We start from the raw sequence: 16050 nt of genomic DNA on the forward strand, positions 1-16050 counted from the left end.
CAAAGTGTTTGAACTTGTCTCTCAATCTTAATCAATTAGTTTTACTATATTATTTGTCTCACTCTTTTATTAAACTTTGCTCAGGTAGTCGCCTTCAGTTCCCACTGAAAATAAAAAAAACTATTCCCTACTTTCCATATGTTTTCCCTCAGTGTAGGAGAATGGCAATAGGCATTCAATGGGAACTTTACTTTGAAAAATGGTATGAAGACGATGTTGAATATAATCATATTTGATTGATTTTTTATGATTTGTATTCAACTTTGACTGTTGCTGTAGAGTACTTTTATTGGATTGCTTGTTATCTGTGGCTCTTCTAGAGAGTTTACATATGGTAAAAAGCTGCATTTTGCAAAACACGGAGATGCCGGAGATTGAACCCGGGGCCTCATACATGCAAAGCATGCGCTCTACCACTGAGCTACATCCCCTATGAGCTGCTATATTTTTATACAAAAGTGATTGCAGCTTTACTTTTCACTAGAAATTTACTACTTTTCAGTGTTATTAGAGACATCTTAGAGGATGGAAGTATAACCATTATACCATGCTTGACTTCAAGGACTTTATGGTTTTCATGGCTGATGAGAATGCAAGGAGATGCCCATTCCAAACATTGGAATGCTCTTAAAGTTCTCCATCAGAGACAGGTTTATCATCAGAATCCCCTACTTTTACTAATGAATGGTGTAGATATTGATCAAGTTTTGCTAACTAGAGGGCATTCTTACATTCTGTTTGGTCATCAGTGTCAGAATTTAGTAGAAGGGCACAAAGGATGCATGCTATGACTGCCTCTTGGGCATTGCTAACTAATGCTTCACAAGACAATCTATCTAGAGTTGATATGTTGTCATCATTCCAAGCTTTGAAATTTCATTAAGTGCTTGCCCTCCAAGCCCTTGTCCATCCTATTTCTGTTCACAAAGTGTTTGAACTTGTCTCTCAATCTTAATCAATTAGTTTTACTATATCATTTGTCTCACTCTTTTATTAAACTTTGCTCAGGTAGTCGCCTTCAGTTCCCACTGAAAATAAAAAAAACTATTCCCTACTTTCCATATGTTTTCCCTCAGTGTAGGAGAATGGCAATAGGCATTCAATGGGAACTTTACTTTGAAAAATGGTATGAAGAAGATGTTGAATATAATCATATTTGATTGATTTTTTATGATTTGTATTCAACTTTGACTGTTGCTGTAGAGTACTTTTATTGGATTGCTTGTTATCTGTGGCTCTTCTAGAGAGTTTACATATGGTAAAAAGCTGCATTTTGCAAAACATGGAGATGCTGGGGAATGAACCCTTGTCCTCATATATGCACTCTACCACCGAGCTACATCCCCTATGAGATGCTATATTTTTATGCACAAGTGATTGCAGCTTTACATTTCACTAGAGATTTACTACTTTTCAGTGTTATTAGGGACATCTTAGAGGATGGAAGTATAACCATTATACCATGCTTGAACTTAGTAGAAGAGCACAAAGGATACATGCTATGACTGCCTCTTGGGCATTGCTAACTAATGCTTCACCAGACAATATATCTAGAGTTGATATGTTGTCATCATTCCATTCTTTGAAATTTCATTAAGTGCTTGCCCTCCAAGCCCTTGTCCATCCTCTTTTTGTTCACAAAGTGTTTAAACTTGTCTCTCAATCTTAATCAATTAGTTTTACTATATTATTTGTCTCGCTCTTTTATTAAACTTTGCTCAGGTAGTCGCCTTCAGTTCCCACTGAAAATAAAAAATCTATTTCCTACTTACCATATGTTTTCCCTCAGTGTAGGAGAATGGCTATAGGCATTCAATGGGAACTTTACTTTGAAAAATGGTATGAAGACGATGTTGAATATAATCATATTTGATTGATTTTTTATGATTTGTATTCAACTTTGACTGTTGCTGTCGAGTACTTTTATTGGATTGTTTGTAATCTGTGGCTCTTCTAGAGAGTTTACATATGGTAAAAAGCTGCATTTTGCAAAACATGGAGATGCCAGAGATTGAACCCGGGGCCTCATACATGCAAAGCATGCGCTCTACCACTGAGCTACATCCCCAATGAGCTGCTATATTTTTATACAAAAGTGATTGCAGCTTTACATTTCACTAGAGATTTACTACTTTTCAGTGTTATTAGGGACATATTAGAGGATGGAAGTATAACCATTATACCATGCTTGACTTCAAGGACTTTATGGTTTTCATGGCTGATGAGAATGCAAGGAGATGCCCATTCCAAACATTGGAATGCTCTTAAAGTTCTCCATCAGAGACTGGTTTGTCATCAGAATACCCTACTTTTTCTAATGAATGGTGTGGATATTGATCAAGTTTTGCTAACTAGAGGGCTTTCTTACATTCTGTTTGGTCATCAGTGTCAGAACTTAGTAGAAGGGCACAAAGGATGCATGCTATGACTGCCTCTTGGGCATTGCTAACTAATGTTTCACCAGACAATCTATCTAGAGTTGATATGTTGTCATCATTCCATGCTTTGAAATTTCATTAAGTGCATGCCCTCCAAGCCCATGTCCATCCTATTTTTGTTCACAAAGTGTTTGAACTTGTCTCTCAATCTTAATCAATTAGTTTTACTATATTATTTGTCTCGCTCTTTTATTAAACTTTGCTCAGGTAGTAGCCTTCAGTTCCCACTGAAAATAAATAATCTATTTCCTACTTACCATATGTTTTCCCTCATTGTAGGAGAATGGCTATAGGCATTCAATTGGAACTTTACTTTTTAAAATGGTATGAAGACGATGTTGAATATAATCATATTTGATTGATTTTTTATGATTTGTATTCAACTTTGACTGTTGCTGTAGAGTACTTTTATTGGATTGCTTGTTATCTGTGGCTCTTCTAGAGAGTTTACATATGGTAAAAAGCTGCATTTTGCAAAACATGCAGATGCCGGAGATTGAACCCGGGGCCTCATACATGCAAAGCATGCGCTCTACCACTGAGCTACATCCCCTATGAGCTGCTATATTTTTATACAAAAGTGATTGCAGCTTTACTTTTCACTAGAAATTTACTACTTTTCAGTGTTATTAGAGACATCTTAGAGGATGGAAGTATAACCATTATACCATGCTTGACTTCAAGGACTTTATGGTTTTCATGGCTGATGAGAATGCAAGGAGATGCCCATTCCAAACATTGGAATGCTCTTAAAGTTCTCCATCAGAGACTGGTTTATCATCAGAATCCCCTACTTTTACTAATGAATGGTGTAGATATTGATCAAGTTTTGCTAACTAGAGGGCATTCTTACATTCTGTTTGGTCATCAGTGTCAGAATTTAGTAGAAGGGCACAAGGGATGCATGCTATGACTGCCTCTTGGGCATTGCTAACTAATGCTTCACCAGACAATCTATCTAGAGTTGATATGTTGTCATAATTCCATGCTTTGAAATTTCATTAAGTGCTTGCCCTCCAAGCCCTTGTCCATCCTCTTTCTGTTCACAAAGTGTTTGAACTTGTCTCTCAATCTTAATAAATTAGTTTTATTTTATTATTTGTCTCACTCTTTTATTAAACTTTGCTCAGGTAGTCGCCTTCAGTTCCCACTGAAAATAAAAAAAACTATTCCCTACTTTCCATATGTTTTCCCTCAGTGTAGGAGAATGGCAATAGGCATTCAATGGGAACTTTACTTTGAAAAATGGTATGAAGACGATGTTGAATATAATCATATTTGATTGATTTTTTATGATTTGTATTCAACTTTGACTGTTGCTGTAGAGTACTTTTATTGGATTGCTTGTTATCTGTGGCTCTTCTAGAGAGTTTACATATGGTAAAAAGCTGCATTTTGCAAAACACGGAGATGCCGGAGATTGAACCCGGGGCCTCATACATGCAAAGCATGCGCTCTACCACTGAGCTACATCCCCTATGAGCTGCTATATTTTTATACAAAAGTGATTGCAGCTTTACTTTTCACTAGAAATTTACTACTTTTCAGTGTTATTAGAGACATCTTAGAGGATGGAAGTATAACCATTATACCATGCTTGACTTCAAGGACTTTATGGTTTTCATGGCTGATGAGAATGCAAGGAGATGCCCATTCCGAACATTGGAATGCTCTTAAAGTTCTCCATCAGAGAATGGTTTATCATCAGAATCCCCTACTTTTACTAATGAATGGTGTAGATATTGATCAAGTTTTGCTAACTAGAGGGCTTTCTTACATTCTGTTGGTCATCAGTGTCAGAATTTAGTAGAAGGGCACAAAGGATGCATGCTATGACTGCCTCTTGGGCATTGCTAACTAATGCTTCACCAGACAATCTATCTAGAGTTGATATGTTGTCATAATTCCATGCTTTGAAATTTCATTAAGTGCTTGCCCTCCAAGCCCTTGTCCATCCTCTTTCTGTTCACAAAGTGTTTGAACTTGTCTCTCAATCTTAATCAATTAGTTTTACTATATTATTTGTCTCACTCTTTTATTAAACTTTGCTCAGGTAGTCGCCTTCAGTTCCCACTGAAAATAAAAAAAACTATTCCCTACTTTCCATATGTTTTCCCTCAGTGTAGGAGAATGGCAATAGGCATTCAATGGGAACTTTACTTTGAAAAATGGTATGAAGACGATGTTGAATATAATCATATTTGATTGATTTTTTATGATTTGTATTCAACTTTGACTGTTGCTGTAGAGTACTTTTATTGGATTGCTTGTTATCTGTGGCTCTTCTAGAGAGTTTACATATGGTAAAAAGCTGCATTTTGCAAAACACGGAGATGCCGGAGATTGAACCCGGGGCCTCATACATGCAAAGCATGCGCTCTACCACTGAGCTACATCCCCTATGAGCTGCTATATTTTTATACAAAAGTGATTGCAGCTTTACTTTTCACTAGAAATTTACTACTTTTCAGTGTTATTAGAGACATCTTAGAGGATGGAAGTATAACCATTATACCATGCTTGACTTCAAGGACTTTATGGTTTTCATGGCTGATGAAAATGCAAGGAGATGCCCATTCCGAACATTGGAATGCTCTTAAAGTTCTCCATCAGAGAATGGTTTATCATCAGAATCCCCTACTTTTACTAATGAATGGTGTAGATATTGATCAAGTTTTGCTAACTAGAGGGCATTCTTACATTCTGTTTGGTCATCAGTGTCAGAATTTAGTAGAAGGGCACAAAGGATGCATGCTATGACTGCCTCTTGGGCATTGCTAACTAATGCTTCACAAGACAATCTATCTAGAGTTGATATGTTGTCATCATTCCAAGCTTTGAAATTTCATTAAGTGCTTGCCCTCCAAGCCCTTGTCCATCCTATTTCTGTTCACAAAGTGTTTGAACTTGTCTCTCAATCTTAATCAATTAGTTTTACTATATCATTTGTCTCACTCTTTTATTAAACTTTGCTCAGGTAGTCGCCTTCAGTTCCCACTGAAAATAAAAAAAACTATTCCCTACTTTCCATATGTTTTCCCTCAGTGTAGGAGAATGGCAATAGGCATTCAATGGGAACTTTACTTTGAAAAATGGTATGAAGAAGATGTTGAATATAATCATATTTGATTGATTTTTTATGATTTGTATTCAACTTTGACTGTTGCTGTAGAGTACTTTTATTGGATTGCTTGTTATCTGTGGCTCTTCTAGAGAGTTTACATATGGTAAAAAGCTGCATTTTGCAAAACATGGAGATGCTGGGGAATGAACCCTTGTCCTCATATATGCACTCTACCACCGAGCTACATCCCCTATGAGATGCTATATTTTTATGCACAAGTGATTGCAGCTTTACATTTCACTAGAGATTTACTACTTTTCAGTGTTATTAGGGACATCTTAGAGGATGGAAGTATAACCATTATACCATGCTTGAACTTAGTAGAAGAGCACAAAGGATACATGCTATGACTGCCTCTTGGGCATTGCTAACTAATGCTTCACCAGACAATATATCTAGAGTTGATATGTTGTCATCATTCCATTCTTTGAAATTTCATTAAGTGCTTGCCCTCCAAGCCCTTGTCCATCCTCTTTTTGTTCACAAAGTGTTTAAACTTGTCTCTCAATCTTAATCAATTAGTTTTACTATATTATTTGTCTCGCTCTTTTATTAAACTTTGCTCAGGTAGTCGCCTTCAGTTCCCACTGAAAATAAAAAATCTATTTCCTACTTACCATATGTTTTCCCTCAGTGTAGGAGAATGGCTATAGGCATTCAATGGGAACTTTACTTTGAAAAATGGTATGAAGATGATGTTGAATATAATCATATTTGATTGATTTTTTATGATTTGTATTCAACTTTGACTGTTGCTGTCGAGTACTTTTATTGGATTGTTTGTAATCTGTGGCTCTTCTAGAGAGTTTACATATGGTAAAAAGCTGCATTTTGCAAAACATGGAGATGCCAGAGATTGAACCCGGGGCCTCATACATGCAAAGCATGCGCTCTACCACTGAGCTACATCCCCTATGAGCTGCTATATTTTTATACAAAAGTGATTGCAGCTTTACATTTCACTAGAGATTTACTACTTTTCAGTGTTATTAGGGACATATTAGAGGATGGAAGTATAACCATTATACCATGCTTGACTTCAAGGACTTTATGGTTTTCATGGCTGATGAGAATGCAAGGAGATGCCCATTCCAAACATTGGAATGCTCTTAAAGTTCTCCATCAGAGACTGGTTTGTCATCAGAATACCCTACTTTTTCTAATGAATGGTGTGGATATTGATCAAGTTTTGCTAACTAGAGGGCTTTCTTACATTCTGTTTGGTCATCAGTGTCAGAACTTAGTAGAAGGGCACAAAGGATGCATGCTATGACTGCCTCTTGGGCATTGCTAACTAATGTTTCACCAGACAATCTATCTAGAGTTGATATGTTGTCATCATTCCATGCTTTGAAATTTCATTAAGTGCATGCCCTCCAAGCCCATGTCCATCCTATTTTTGTTCACAAAGTGTTTGAACTTGTCTCTCAATCTTAATCAATTAGTTTTACTATATTATTTGTCTCGCTCTTTTATTAAACTTTGCTCAGGTAGTAGCCTTCAGTTCCCACTGAAAATAAATAATCTATTTCCTACTTACCATATGTTTTCACTCATTGTAGGAGAATGGCTATAGGCATTCAATGGGAAATTTACTTTTTAAAATGGTATGAAGACGATGTTGAATATAATCATATTTGATTGATTTTTTATGATTTGTATTCAACTTTGACTGTTGCTGTAGAGTACTTTTATTGGATTGCTTGTTATCTGTGGCTCTTCTAGAGAGTTTACATATGGTAAAAAGCTGCATTTTGCAAAACATGCAGATGCCGGAGATTGAACCCGGGGCCTCATACATGCAAAGCATGTGCTCTACCACTGAGCTACATCCCCTATGAGCTGCTATATTTTTATACAAAAGTGATTGCAGCTTTACTTTTCACTAGAAATTTACTACTTTTCAGTGTTATTAGAGACATCTTAGAGGATGGAAGTATAACCATTATACCATGCTTGACTTCAAGGACTTTATGGTTTTCATGGCTGATGAGAATGCAAGGAGATGCCCATTCCAAACATTGGAATGCTCTTAAAGTTCTCCATCAGAGACTGGTTTATCATCAGAATCCCCTACTTTTACTAATGAATGGTGTAGATATTGATCAAGTTTTGCTAACTAGAGGGCATTCTTACATTCTGTTTGGTCATCAGTGTCAGAATTTAGTAGAAGGGCACAAGGGATGCATGCTATGACTGCCTCTTGGGCATTGCTAACTAATGCTTCACCAGACAATCTATCTAGAGTTGATATGTTGTCATAATTCCATGCTTTGAAATTTCATTAAGTGCTTGCCCTCCAAGCCCTTGTCCATCCTCTTTCTGTTCACAAAGTGTTTGAACTTGTCTCTCAATCTTAATAAATTAGTTTTATTTTATTATTTGTCTCACTCTTTTATTAAACTTTGCTCAGGTAGTCGCCTTCAGTTCCCACTGAAAATAAAAAAAACTATTCCCTACTTTCCATATGTTTTCCCTCAGTGTAGGAGAATGGCAATAGGCATTCAATGAGAACTTTACTTTGAAAAATGGTATGAAGACGATGTTGAATATAATCATATTTGATTGATTTTTTATGATTTGTATTCAACTTTGACTGTTGCTGTAGAGTACTTTTATTGGATTGCTTGTTATCTGTGGCTCTTCTAGAGAGTTTACATATGGTAAAAAGCTGCATTTTGCAAAACACGGAGATGCCGGAGATTGAACCCGGGGCCTCATACATGCAAAGCATGCGCTCTACCACTGAGCTACATCCCCTAGGAGCTGCTATATTTTTATACAAAAGTGATTGCAGCTTTACTTTTCACTAGAAATTTACTACTTTTCAGTGTTATTAGAGACATCTTAGAGGATGGAAGTATAACCATTATACCATGCTTGACTTCAAGGACTTTATGGTTTTCATGGCTGATGAGAATGCAAGGAGATGCCCATTCCAAACATTGGAATGCTCTTAAAGTTCTCCATCAGAGACTGGTTTATCATCAGAATCCCCTACTTTTACTAATGAATGGTGTAGATATTGATCAAGTTTTGCTAACTAGAGGGCATTCTTACATTCTGTTTGGTCATCAGTGTCAGAATTTAGTAGAAGGGCACAAAGGATGCATGCTATGACTGCCTCTTGGGCATTGCTAACTAATGCTTCACAAGACAATCTATCTAGAGTTGATATGTTGTCATCATTCCAAGCTTTGAAATTTCATTAAGTGCTTGCCCTCCAAGCCCTTGTCCATCCTATTTCTGTTCACAAAGTGTTTGAACTTGTCTCTCAATCTTAATCAATTAGTTTTACTATATCATTTGTCTCACTCTTTTATTAAACTTTGCTCAGGTAGTCGCCTTCAGTTCCCACTGAAAATAAAAAAAACTATTCCCTACTTTCCATATGTTTTCCCTCAGTGTAGGAGAATGGCAATAGGCATTCAATGGGAACTTTACTTTGAAAAATGGTATGAAGAAGATGTTGAATATAATCATATTTGATTGATTTTTTATGATTTGTATTCAACTTTGACTGTTGCTGTAGAGTACTTTTATTGGATTGCTTGTTATCTGTGGCTCTTCTAGAGAGTTTACATATGGTAAAAAGCTGCATTTTGCAAAACATGGAGATGCTGGGGAATGAACCCTTGTCCTCATATATGCACTCTACCACCGAGCTACATCCCCTATGAGATGCTATATTTTTATGCACAAGTGATTGCAGCTTTACATTTCACTAGAGATTTACTACTTTTCAGTGTTATTAGGGACATCTTAGAGGATGGAAGTATAACCATTATACCATGCTTGAACTTAGTAGAAGAGCACAAAGGATACATGCTATGACTGCCTCTTGGGCATTGCTAACTAATGCTTCACCAGACAATATATCTAGAGTTGATATGTTGTCATCATTCCATTCTTTGAAATTTCATTAAGTGCTTGCCCTCCAAGCCCTTGTCCATCCTCTTTTTGTTCACAAAGTGTTTAAACTTGTCTCTCAATCTTAATCAATTAGTTTTACTATATTATTTGTCTTGCTCTTTTATTAAACTTTGCTCAGGTAGTCGCCTTCAGTTCCCACTGAAAATAAAAAATCTATTTCCTACTTACCATATGTTTTCCCTCAGTGTAGGAGAATGGCTATAGGCATTCAATGGGAACTTTACTTTGAAAAATGGTATGAAGACGATGTTGAATATAATCATATTTGATTGATTTTTTATGATTTGTATTCAACTTTGACTGTTGCTGTCGAGAACTTTTATTGGATTGTTTGTAATCTGTGGCTCTTCTAGAGAGTTTACATATGGTAAAAAGCTGCATTTTGCAAAACATGGAGATGCCAGGGATTGAACCCGGGGCCTCATACATGCAAAGCATGCGCTCTACCACTGAGCTACATCCCCTGTGAGCTGCTATTTTCTTATGCAAAAGTGATTGCAGCTTTACATTTCACAAGAGATTTACTACTTTTCAGTGTTATTAGGGACATCTTAGAGGATGGAAGTATAACCATTATACCATGCTTGACTTCAAGGACTTTATGGTTTTCATGGCTGATGAGAATGCAAGGAGATGCCCATTCCGAACATTGGAATGCTCTTAAAGTTCTCCATCAGAGAATGGTTTATCATCAGAATCCCCTACTTTTACTAATGAATGGTGTAGATATTGATCAAGTTTTGCTAACTAGAGGGCTTTCTTACATTCTGTTGGTCATCAGTGTCAGAATTTAGTAGAAGGGCACAAAGGATGCATACTATGACTGCCTCTTGTGCATTGCTAACTAATGCTTCACCAGACAATCTATCTAGAGTTGATATGTTGTCATCATTCCATGCTTTGAAATTTCATTAAGCGCTTGCCCTCCAAGCCCTTGTCCATCCTCTTTCTGTTCACAAAGTGTTTGAACTTGTCTCTCAATCTTAATCAATTAGTTTTACTATATTATTTGTCTCACTCTTTTATTAAACTTGGCTCAGGTAGTCGCCTTCAGTTCCCACTGAAAATAAAAAAAAATATTCCCTACTTTCCATATGTTTTCCCTCAGTGTATGAGAATGGCAATAGGCATTCAATGGGAACTTTACTTTGAAAAATGCTATGAAGAAGATGTTGAAAATAATCATATTTGATTGATTTTTTATGATTTGAATTCAACATTGACTATTGCTGTAGATTACTTTTATTGGTTTGCTTGTTATCTGTGTCTCTTCTAGAGAGTTTACATATGGTAAAAAGCTGTATTTTGCAAAACATGGAGATGCCTGGGATTGAACCCGGGGCCTCCTACATGCAAAGCACTGAGCTACATCCCCTTAGAGCTGCTATTTTCTTTTGCAAAAGTGATTGCAGCTTTACATTTTACTAGAGATTTACTACTTTTCAGTGTTATTAGGGACATCTTAGAGGATGGAAGTATAACCATTATACCATGCTTGACTTCAAGGACTTTATTGTTTTCATGGCTGATGAGAATGCAAGGAGATGCCCATTCCAAACATTGGAATGCTCTTAAATTTCTCCATCAGAGACTGGTTTATCATCAGAATCCCCTACTTTTACTAATGAATGGTGTAGATATTGATCAAGTTTTGATAACTAGTGGGCATTCTTACATTCTGTTTGGTCATCAGTGTCAGAATTTAGTAGAAGGGCACAAAGGATGCATGCTATGACTGCCTCTTGGGCATTGCTAACTAATGCTTCACCAGACAATCTATGTAGAGTTGATATGTTGTCATCATTCCATGCTTTGAAATTTCATTAAGTGCTTGCCCTCCAAGCCCTTGTCCATCCTCTTTCTGTTCAAAAAGTGTTTGAACTTGTCTCTCAATCTTAATCAATTAGTTTTACTATATTATTTGTCTCACTCTTTTATTAAACTTTGCTCAGGTAGTCACCAACAGTTCCCACTGAAAATAAAAAATCTATTTCCTACTTACCATATGATTTCCCTCAGTGTAGGAGAATGGCAATAGGCATTCAATGGGAACTTTACTTTGAAAAATGGTATGAAGACGATGTTGAATATAATCATATTTGATTGATTTTTTATGATTTGTATTCAACTTTGACAATTGCTGTAGAGTACTTTTATTGGATTGCTTGTTATCTGTGACTCTTCTACAGAGTTTACATATGGTAAAAAGCTGTATTTTGCAAAACATGGAGATGCCGGGGATTGAACCCAGGGCCTTATACATGTAAAGCACGCGCTCTACCACTGAGCTACATCCGCTATGAGCTGCTATATTTTTAATACAAAAGTGATTGCAGCTTTACATTTCACTAGAGATTTACTACTTTTCAGTGTTATTAGGGACATCTTAGAGGATGGAAGTATAACCATTATACCATGCTTGACTTCAAGGACTTTATGGTTTTCATGGCTGATGAGAATGCAAGGAGATGCCCATTCCAAACATTGGAATGCTCTTAAAGTTCTCCATCAGAGACTGGTTTATCATCAGAATCCCCTACTTTTATTAATTAATGGTATAGATATTAATCAAGTTTTGCTAACTAGAGGGCATTCTTACATTCTGTTTGGTCATCAGTGTCAGAATTTAGTAGAAGGGCACAAAGGATGCATGCTATGACTGCCTCTTGGGCATTGCTAACTAATGCTTCACCAGACAATCTATCTAGAGTTGATATGCTGTCATCATTCCATGCTTTGAAATTTCATTAAGTGCTTGCCCTCCAAGCCCTTGTCCATCCTCTTTCTGTTCACAAAGTGTTTGAACTTGTCTCTCAATCTTAATCAATTAGTTTTACTATATCATTTGTCTCACTCTTTTATTAAACTTTGCTCAGGTAGTCGCCTTCAGTTCCCACTGAAAATAAAAAAAACTATTCCCTACTTTCCATATGTTTTCCCTCAGTGTAGGAGAATGGCAATAGGCATTCAATGGGAACTTTACTTTGAAAAATGGTATGAAGAAGATGTTGAAAATAATCATATTTGATTGATTTTTTATGATTTGTATTCAACTTTGACTATTGCTGTAGATTACTTTTATTGGTTTGCTTGTTATCTGTGTCTCTTCTAGAGAGTTTACATATGGTAAAAAGCTGTATTTTGCAAAACATGGAGATGCCTGGGATTGAACCCGGGGCCTCCTACATGCAAAGCACTGAGCTACATCCCCTTAGAGCTGCTATTTTCTTTTGCAAAAGTGATTGCAGCTTTACATTTCACTAGAGATTTACTACTTTTCAGTGTTATTAGGGACATCTTAGAGGATGGAAGTATAACCATTATACCATGCTTGACTTCAAGGACTTTATGGTTTTCATGGCAGATGAGAATGCAAGGAGATGCCCATTCCGAACATTGGAATGCTCTTAAAGTTCTCCATCAGAGACTGGTTTATCATCAGAATCCCCTACTTTTACTAATGAATGGTGTAGATATTGATCAAGTTTTGCTAACTAGAGTGCTTTCTTACATTCTGTTGGTCATCAGTGTCAGAATTTAGTAGAAGGGCACAAAGGATGCATGCTATGACTGCCTCTTGGGCATTGCTAACTAATGCTTCACCAGACAATCTATCTAGAGTTGATATGTTGCCATCATTCCATGCTTTGAAATTTCATTATGTGCTTGCCCTCCAAGCCCTTGTCCATCCTCTTTTTGTTCACAAAGTGTTTGAACTTGTCTCTCAATCTTAATCAATTAGTTTTACTATATTATTTGTCTCGCTCTTTTATTAAACTTTGCTCAGGTAGTAGCCTTCAGTTCCCACTGATAATAAAAAATCTATTTCCTACTTACCATATGTTTTCCCTCAATGTAGGAGAATGGCTATAGGCATTCAATGGGAACTTTACTTTGAAAAATGGTATGAAGACGATGTTGAATATAATCATATTTGATTGATTTTTTATGATTTGTATTCTACTTTGACTGTTGCTGTAGAGTACTTTTATTGGATTGCTTGTTATCTGTGGCTCTTCTAGAGAGTTTACATATGGTAAAAAGCTGCATTTTGCAAAACATGAAGATGCCGGGGATTGAACCCATGGCCTCATACATGCAAAGCATGTGCTCTACCACTGAGCTACATCCCCTATGAACTGCTATATTTTTATACAAAAGTGATTGCAGCTTTACATTTCACTAGAGATTTACTACTTTTCAGTGTTATTAAGGACATCTTAGAGGATGGAAGTATAACCATTATACCATGCTTGACTTCAAGGACTTTATGGTTTTCATGGCAGATGAGAATGCAAGGAGATGCCCATTCCGAACATTGGAATGCTCTTAAAGTTCTCCATCAGAGACTGGTTTATCATCAGAATCCCCTACTTTTACTAATGAATGGTGTAGATATTGATCAAGTTTTGATAACTAGTGGGCATTCTTACATTCTGTTTGGTCATCAGTGTCAGAATTTAGTAGAAGGGCACAAAGGATGCATGCTATGACTGCCTCTTGGGCATTGCTAACTAATGCTTCACCAGACAATCTATGTAGAGTTGATATGTTGTCATCATTCCATGCTTTGAAATTTCATTAAGTGCTTGCCCTCCAAGCCCTTGTCCATCCTCTTTCTGTTCAAAAAGTGTTTGAACTTGTCTCTCAATCTTAATCAATTAGTTTTACTATATTATTTGTCTCACTCTTTTATTAAACTTTGCTCAGGTAGTCGCCTTCAGTTCCCACTGAAAATAAAAAAAACTATTCCCTACTTTCCATATGTTTTCCCTCAGTGTAGGAGAATGGCAATAGGCATTCAATGGGAACTTTACTTTGAAAAATGCTATGAAGAAGATGTTGAAAATAATCATATTTGATTGATTTTTTATGATTTGTATTCAACTTTGACTATTGCTGTAGATTACTTTTATTGGTTTGCTTGTTATCTGTGTCTCTTCTAGAGAGTTTACATATGGTAAAAAGCTGTATTTTGCAAAACATGGAGATGCCTGGGATTGAACCCGGGGCCTCATATATGCACTCTACCACCGAGCTACATCCCCTATGAGATGCTTTATTTTTATGCACAAGTGATTGCAGCTTTACATTTCACTTGAGATTTACTACTTTTCAGTGTTATTAGGGACATCTTAGAGGATGGAAGTATAACCATTATACCATGCTTGACTTCAAGGACTTTATGGTTTTCATTGCTGATGAGAATGCAAGTAGATGCCCATTCCGAACATTGGAATGCTCTTAAAGTTCTCCATCAGAGAATGGTTTATCATCAGAATCCCCTACTTTTACTAATGAATGGTGTGGATATTGATCAAGTTTTGCTAACTAGAGGGCTTTCTTACATTCTGTTTGGTCATCAGTGTCAGAACTTAGTAGAAGAGCACAAAGCATGCATGCTATTACTGCCTCTTGGGCTAGCTAGCTAATGCTTCACCAGACAATCTAGCTACAGTTGATATGTTGTCATCAATCCATGCTTTGAAATTTCATTAAGTGCTTGCCCTCCAAGCCCATGTCCATCCTCTTTTTGTTCACAAAGTGTTTGAATATGTCTCTCAATCTTAATCAATTAGTTTTACTATATTATCTGTCTCGCTCTTTTATTAAACTTTGCTCAGGTAGTCACCAACAGTTCCCACTGAAAATAAAAAATCTATTTCCTACTTACCATATGATTTCCCTCAGTGTAGGAGAATGGCAATAGGCATTCAATGGGAACTTTACTTTGAAAAATGGTATGAAGACGATGTTGAATATAATCATATTTGATTGATATTTTATGATTTGTATTCAACTTTGACAATTGCTGTAGAGTACTTTTATTGGATTGCTTGTTATCTGTGACTCTTCTACAGAGTTTACATATGGTAAAAAGCTGTATTTTGCAAAACATGGAGATGCCGGGGATTGAACCCAGGGCCTCATACATGCAAAGCATGCGCTCTACCACTGAGCTACATCCGCTATGAGCTGCTATATTTTTAATACAAAAGTGATTGCAGCTTTACATTTCACTAGAGATTTACTACTTTTCAGTGTTATTAGGGACATCTTAGAGGATGGAAGTATAACCATTATACCATGCTTGACTTCAAGGACTTTATGGTTTTCATGGCTGATGAGAATGCAAGGAGATGCCCATTCCAAACATTGGAATGCTCTTAAAGTTCTCCATCAGAGATTGGTTTATCATCAGAATCCCCTACTTTTACTAATGAATGGTGTAGATATTGATCAAGTTTTGCTAACTAGAGGGCATTCGTACATTCTGTTTGGTCATCAGTGTCAGAATTTAGTAGAAGGGCACAAAGGATGCATGCTATGACTGCCTCTTGTGCATTGCTAACTAATGCTTCACCAGACAATCTATCTAGAGTTGATATGTTGTCATCATTCCATGCTTTGAAATTTCATTAAGCGCTTGCCCTCCAAGCCCTTGTCCATCCTCTTTCTGTTCACAAAGTGTTTGAACTTGTCTCTCAATCTTAATCAATTAGTTTTACTATATTATTTGTCTCACTCTTTTATTAAACTTTGCTCAGGTAGTCG

At 36.5% G+C, this 16050-nt stretch overlaps 12 non-coding genes across 12 annotated transcripts; all 12 read right to left on the bottom strand.

Annotated features, from left to right (window-relative positions):
• Positions 1–359: 359 nt before the first annotated feature.
• Positions 360–431, bottom strand: TRNAA-UGC (transfer RNA alanine (anticodon UGC)). The gene has a single exon. It is a non-coding gene; the product is annotated as a tRNA-Ala (tRNA).
• A 1565-nt stretch (positions 432–1996) lies between these two features.
• Positions 1997–2068, bottom strand: TRNAA-UGC (transfer RNA alanine (anticodon UGC)). Its single transcript has one exon. It is a non-coding gene; the product is annotated as a tRNA-Ala (tRNA).
• Positions 2069–2919: 851 nt separating this feature from the next.
• Positions 2920–2991, bottom strand: TRNAA-UGC (transfer RNA alanine (anticodon UGC)). Its single transcript has one exon. It is a non-coding gene; the product is annotated as a tRNA-Ala (tRNA).
• Positions 2992–3843: 852 nt separating this feature from the next.
• TRNAA-UGC (transfer RNA alanine (anticodon UGC)) lies at positions 3844–3915 on the bottom strand. Its single transcript has one exon. It is a non-coding gene; the product is annotated as a tRNA-Ala (tRNA).
• An 851-nt stretch (positions 3916–4766) lies between these two features.
• Positions 4767–4838, bottom strand: TRNAA-UGC (transfer RNA alanine (anticodon UGC)). The gene has a single exon. It is a non-coding gene; the product is annotated as a tRNA-Ala (tRNA).
• Positions 4839–6403: 1565 nt separating this feature from the next.
• Positions 6404–6475, bottom strand: TRNAA-UGC (transfer RNA alanine (anticodon UGC)). The gene has a single exon. It is a non-coding gene; the product is annotated as a tRNA-Ala (tRNA).
• An 851-nt stretch (positions 6476–7326) lies between these two features.
• On the bottom strand, positions 7327–7398 carry TRNAA-UGC (transfer RNA alanine (anticodon UGC)). The gene has a single exon. It is a non-coding gene; the product is annotated as a tRNA-Ala (tRNA).
• Positions 7399–8250: 852 nt separating this feature from the next.
• TRNAA-UGC (transfer RNA alanine (anticodon UGC)) lies at positions 8251–8322 on the bottom strand. The gene has a single exon. It is a non-coding gene; the product is annotated as a tRNA-Ala (tRNA).
• A 1565-nt stretch (positions 8323–9887) lies between these two features.
• TRNAA-UGC (transfer RNA alanine (anticodon UGC)) lies at positions 9888–9959 on the bottom strand. Its single transcript has one exon. It is a non-coding gene; the product is annotated as a tRNA-Ala (tRNA).
• Positions 9960–11721: 1762 nt separating this feature from the next.
• TRNAV-UAC (transfer RNA valine (anticodon UAC)) lies at positions 11722–11793 on the bottom strand. Its single transcript has one exon. It is a non-coding gene; the product is annotated as a tRNA-Val (tRNA).
• Positions 11794–13556: 1763 nt separating this feature from the next.
• On the bottom strand, positions 13557–13628 carry TRNAA-UGC (transfer RNA alanine (anticodon UGC)). The gene has a single exon. It is a non-coding gene; the product is annotated as a tRNA-Ala (tRNA).
• Positions 13629–15393: 1765 nt separating this feature from the next.
• Positions 15394–15465, bottom strand: TRNAA-UGC (transfer RNA alanine (anticodon UGC)). The gene has a single exon. It is a non-coding gene; the product is annotated as a tRNA-Ala (tRNA).
• Between the last annotated feature and the right edge of the window lie 585 nt (positions 15466–16050).

Source organism: Taudactylus pleione, unplaced genomic scaffold, assembly GCF_031769625.1.
Source record: "Taudactylus pleione unplaced genomic scaffold, aTauple2 ptg000070l, whole genome shotgun sequence".
NCBI lineage: Eukaryota > Metazoa > Chordata > Amphibia > Anura > Myobatrachidae > Taudactylus > Taudactylus pleione.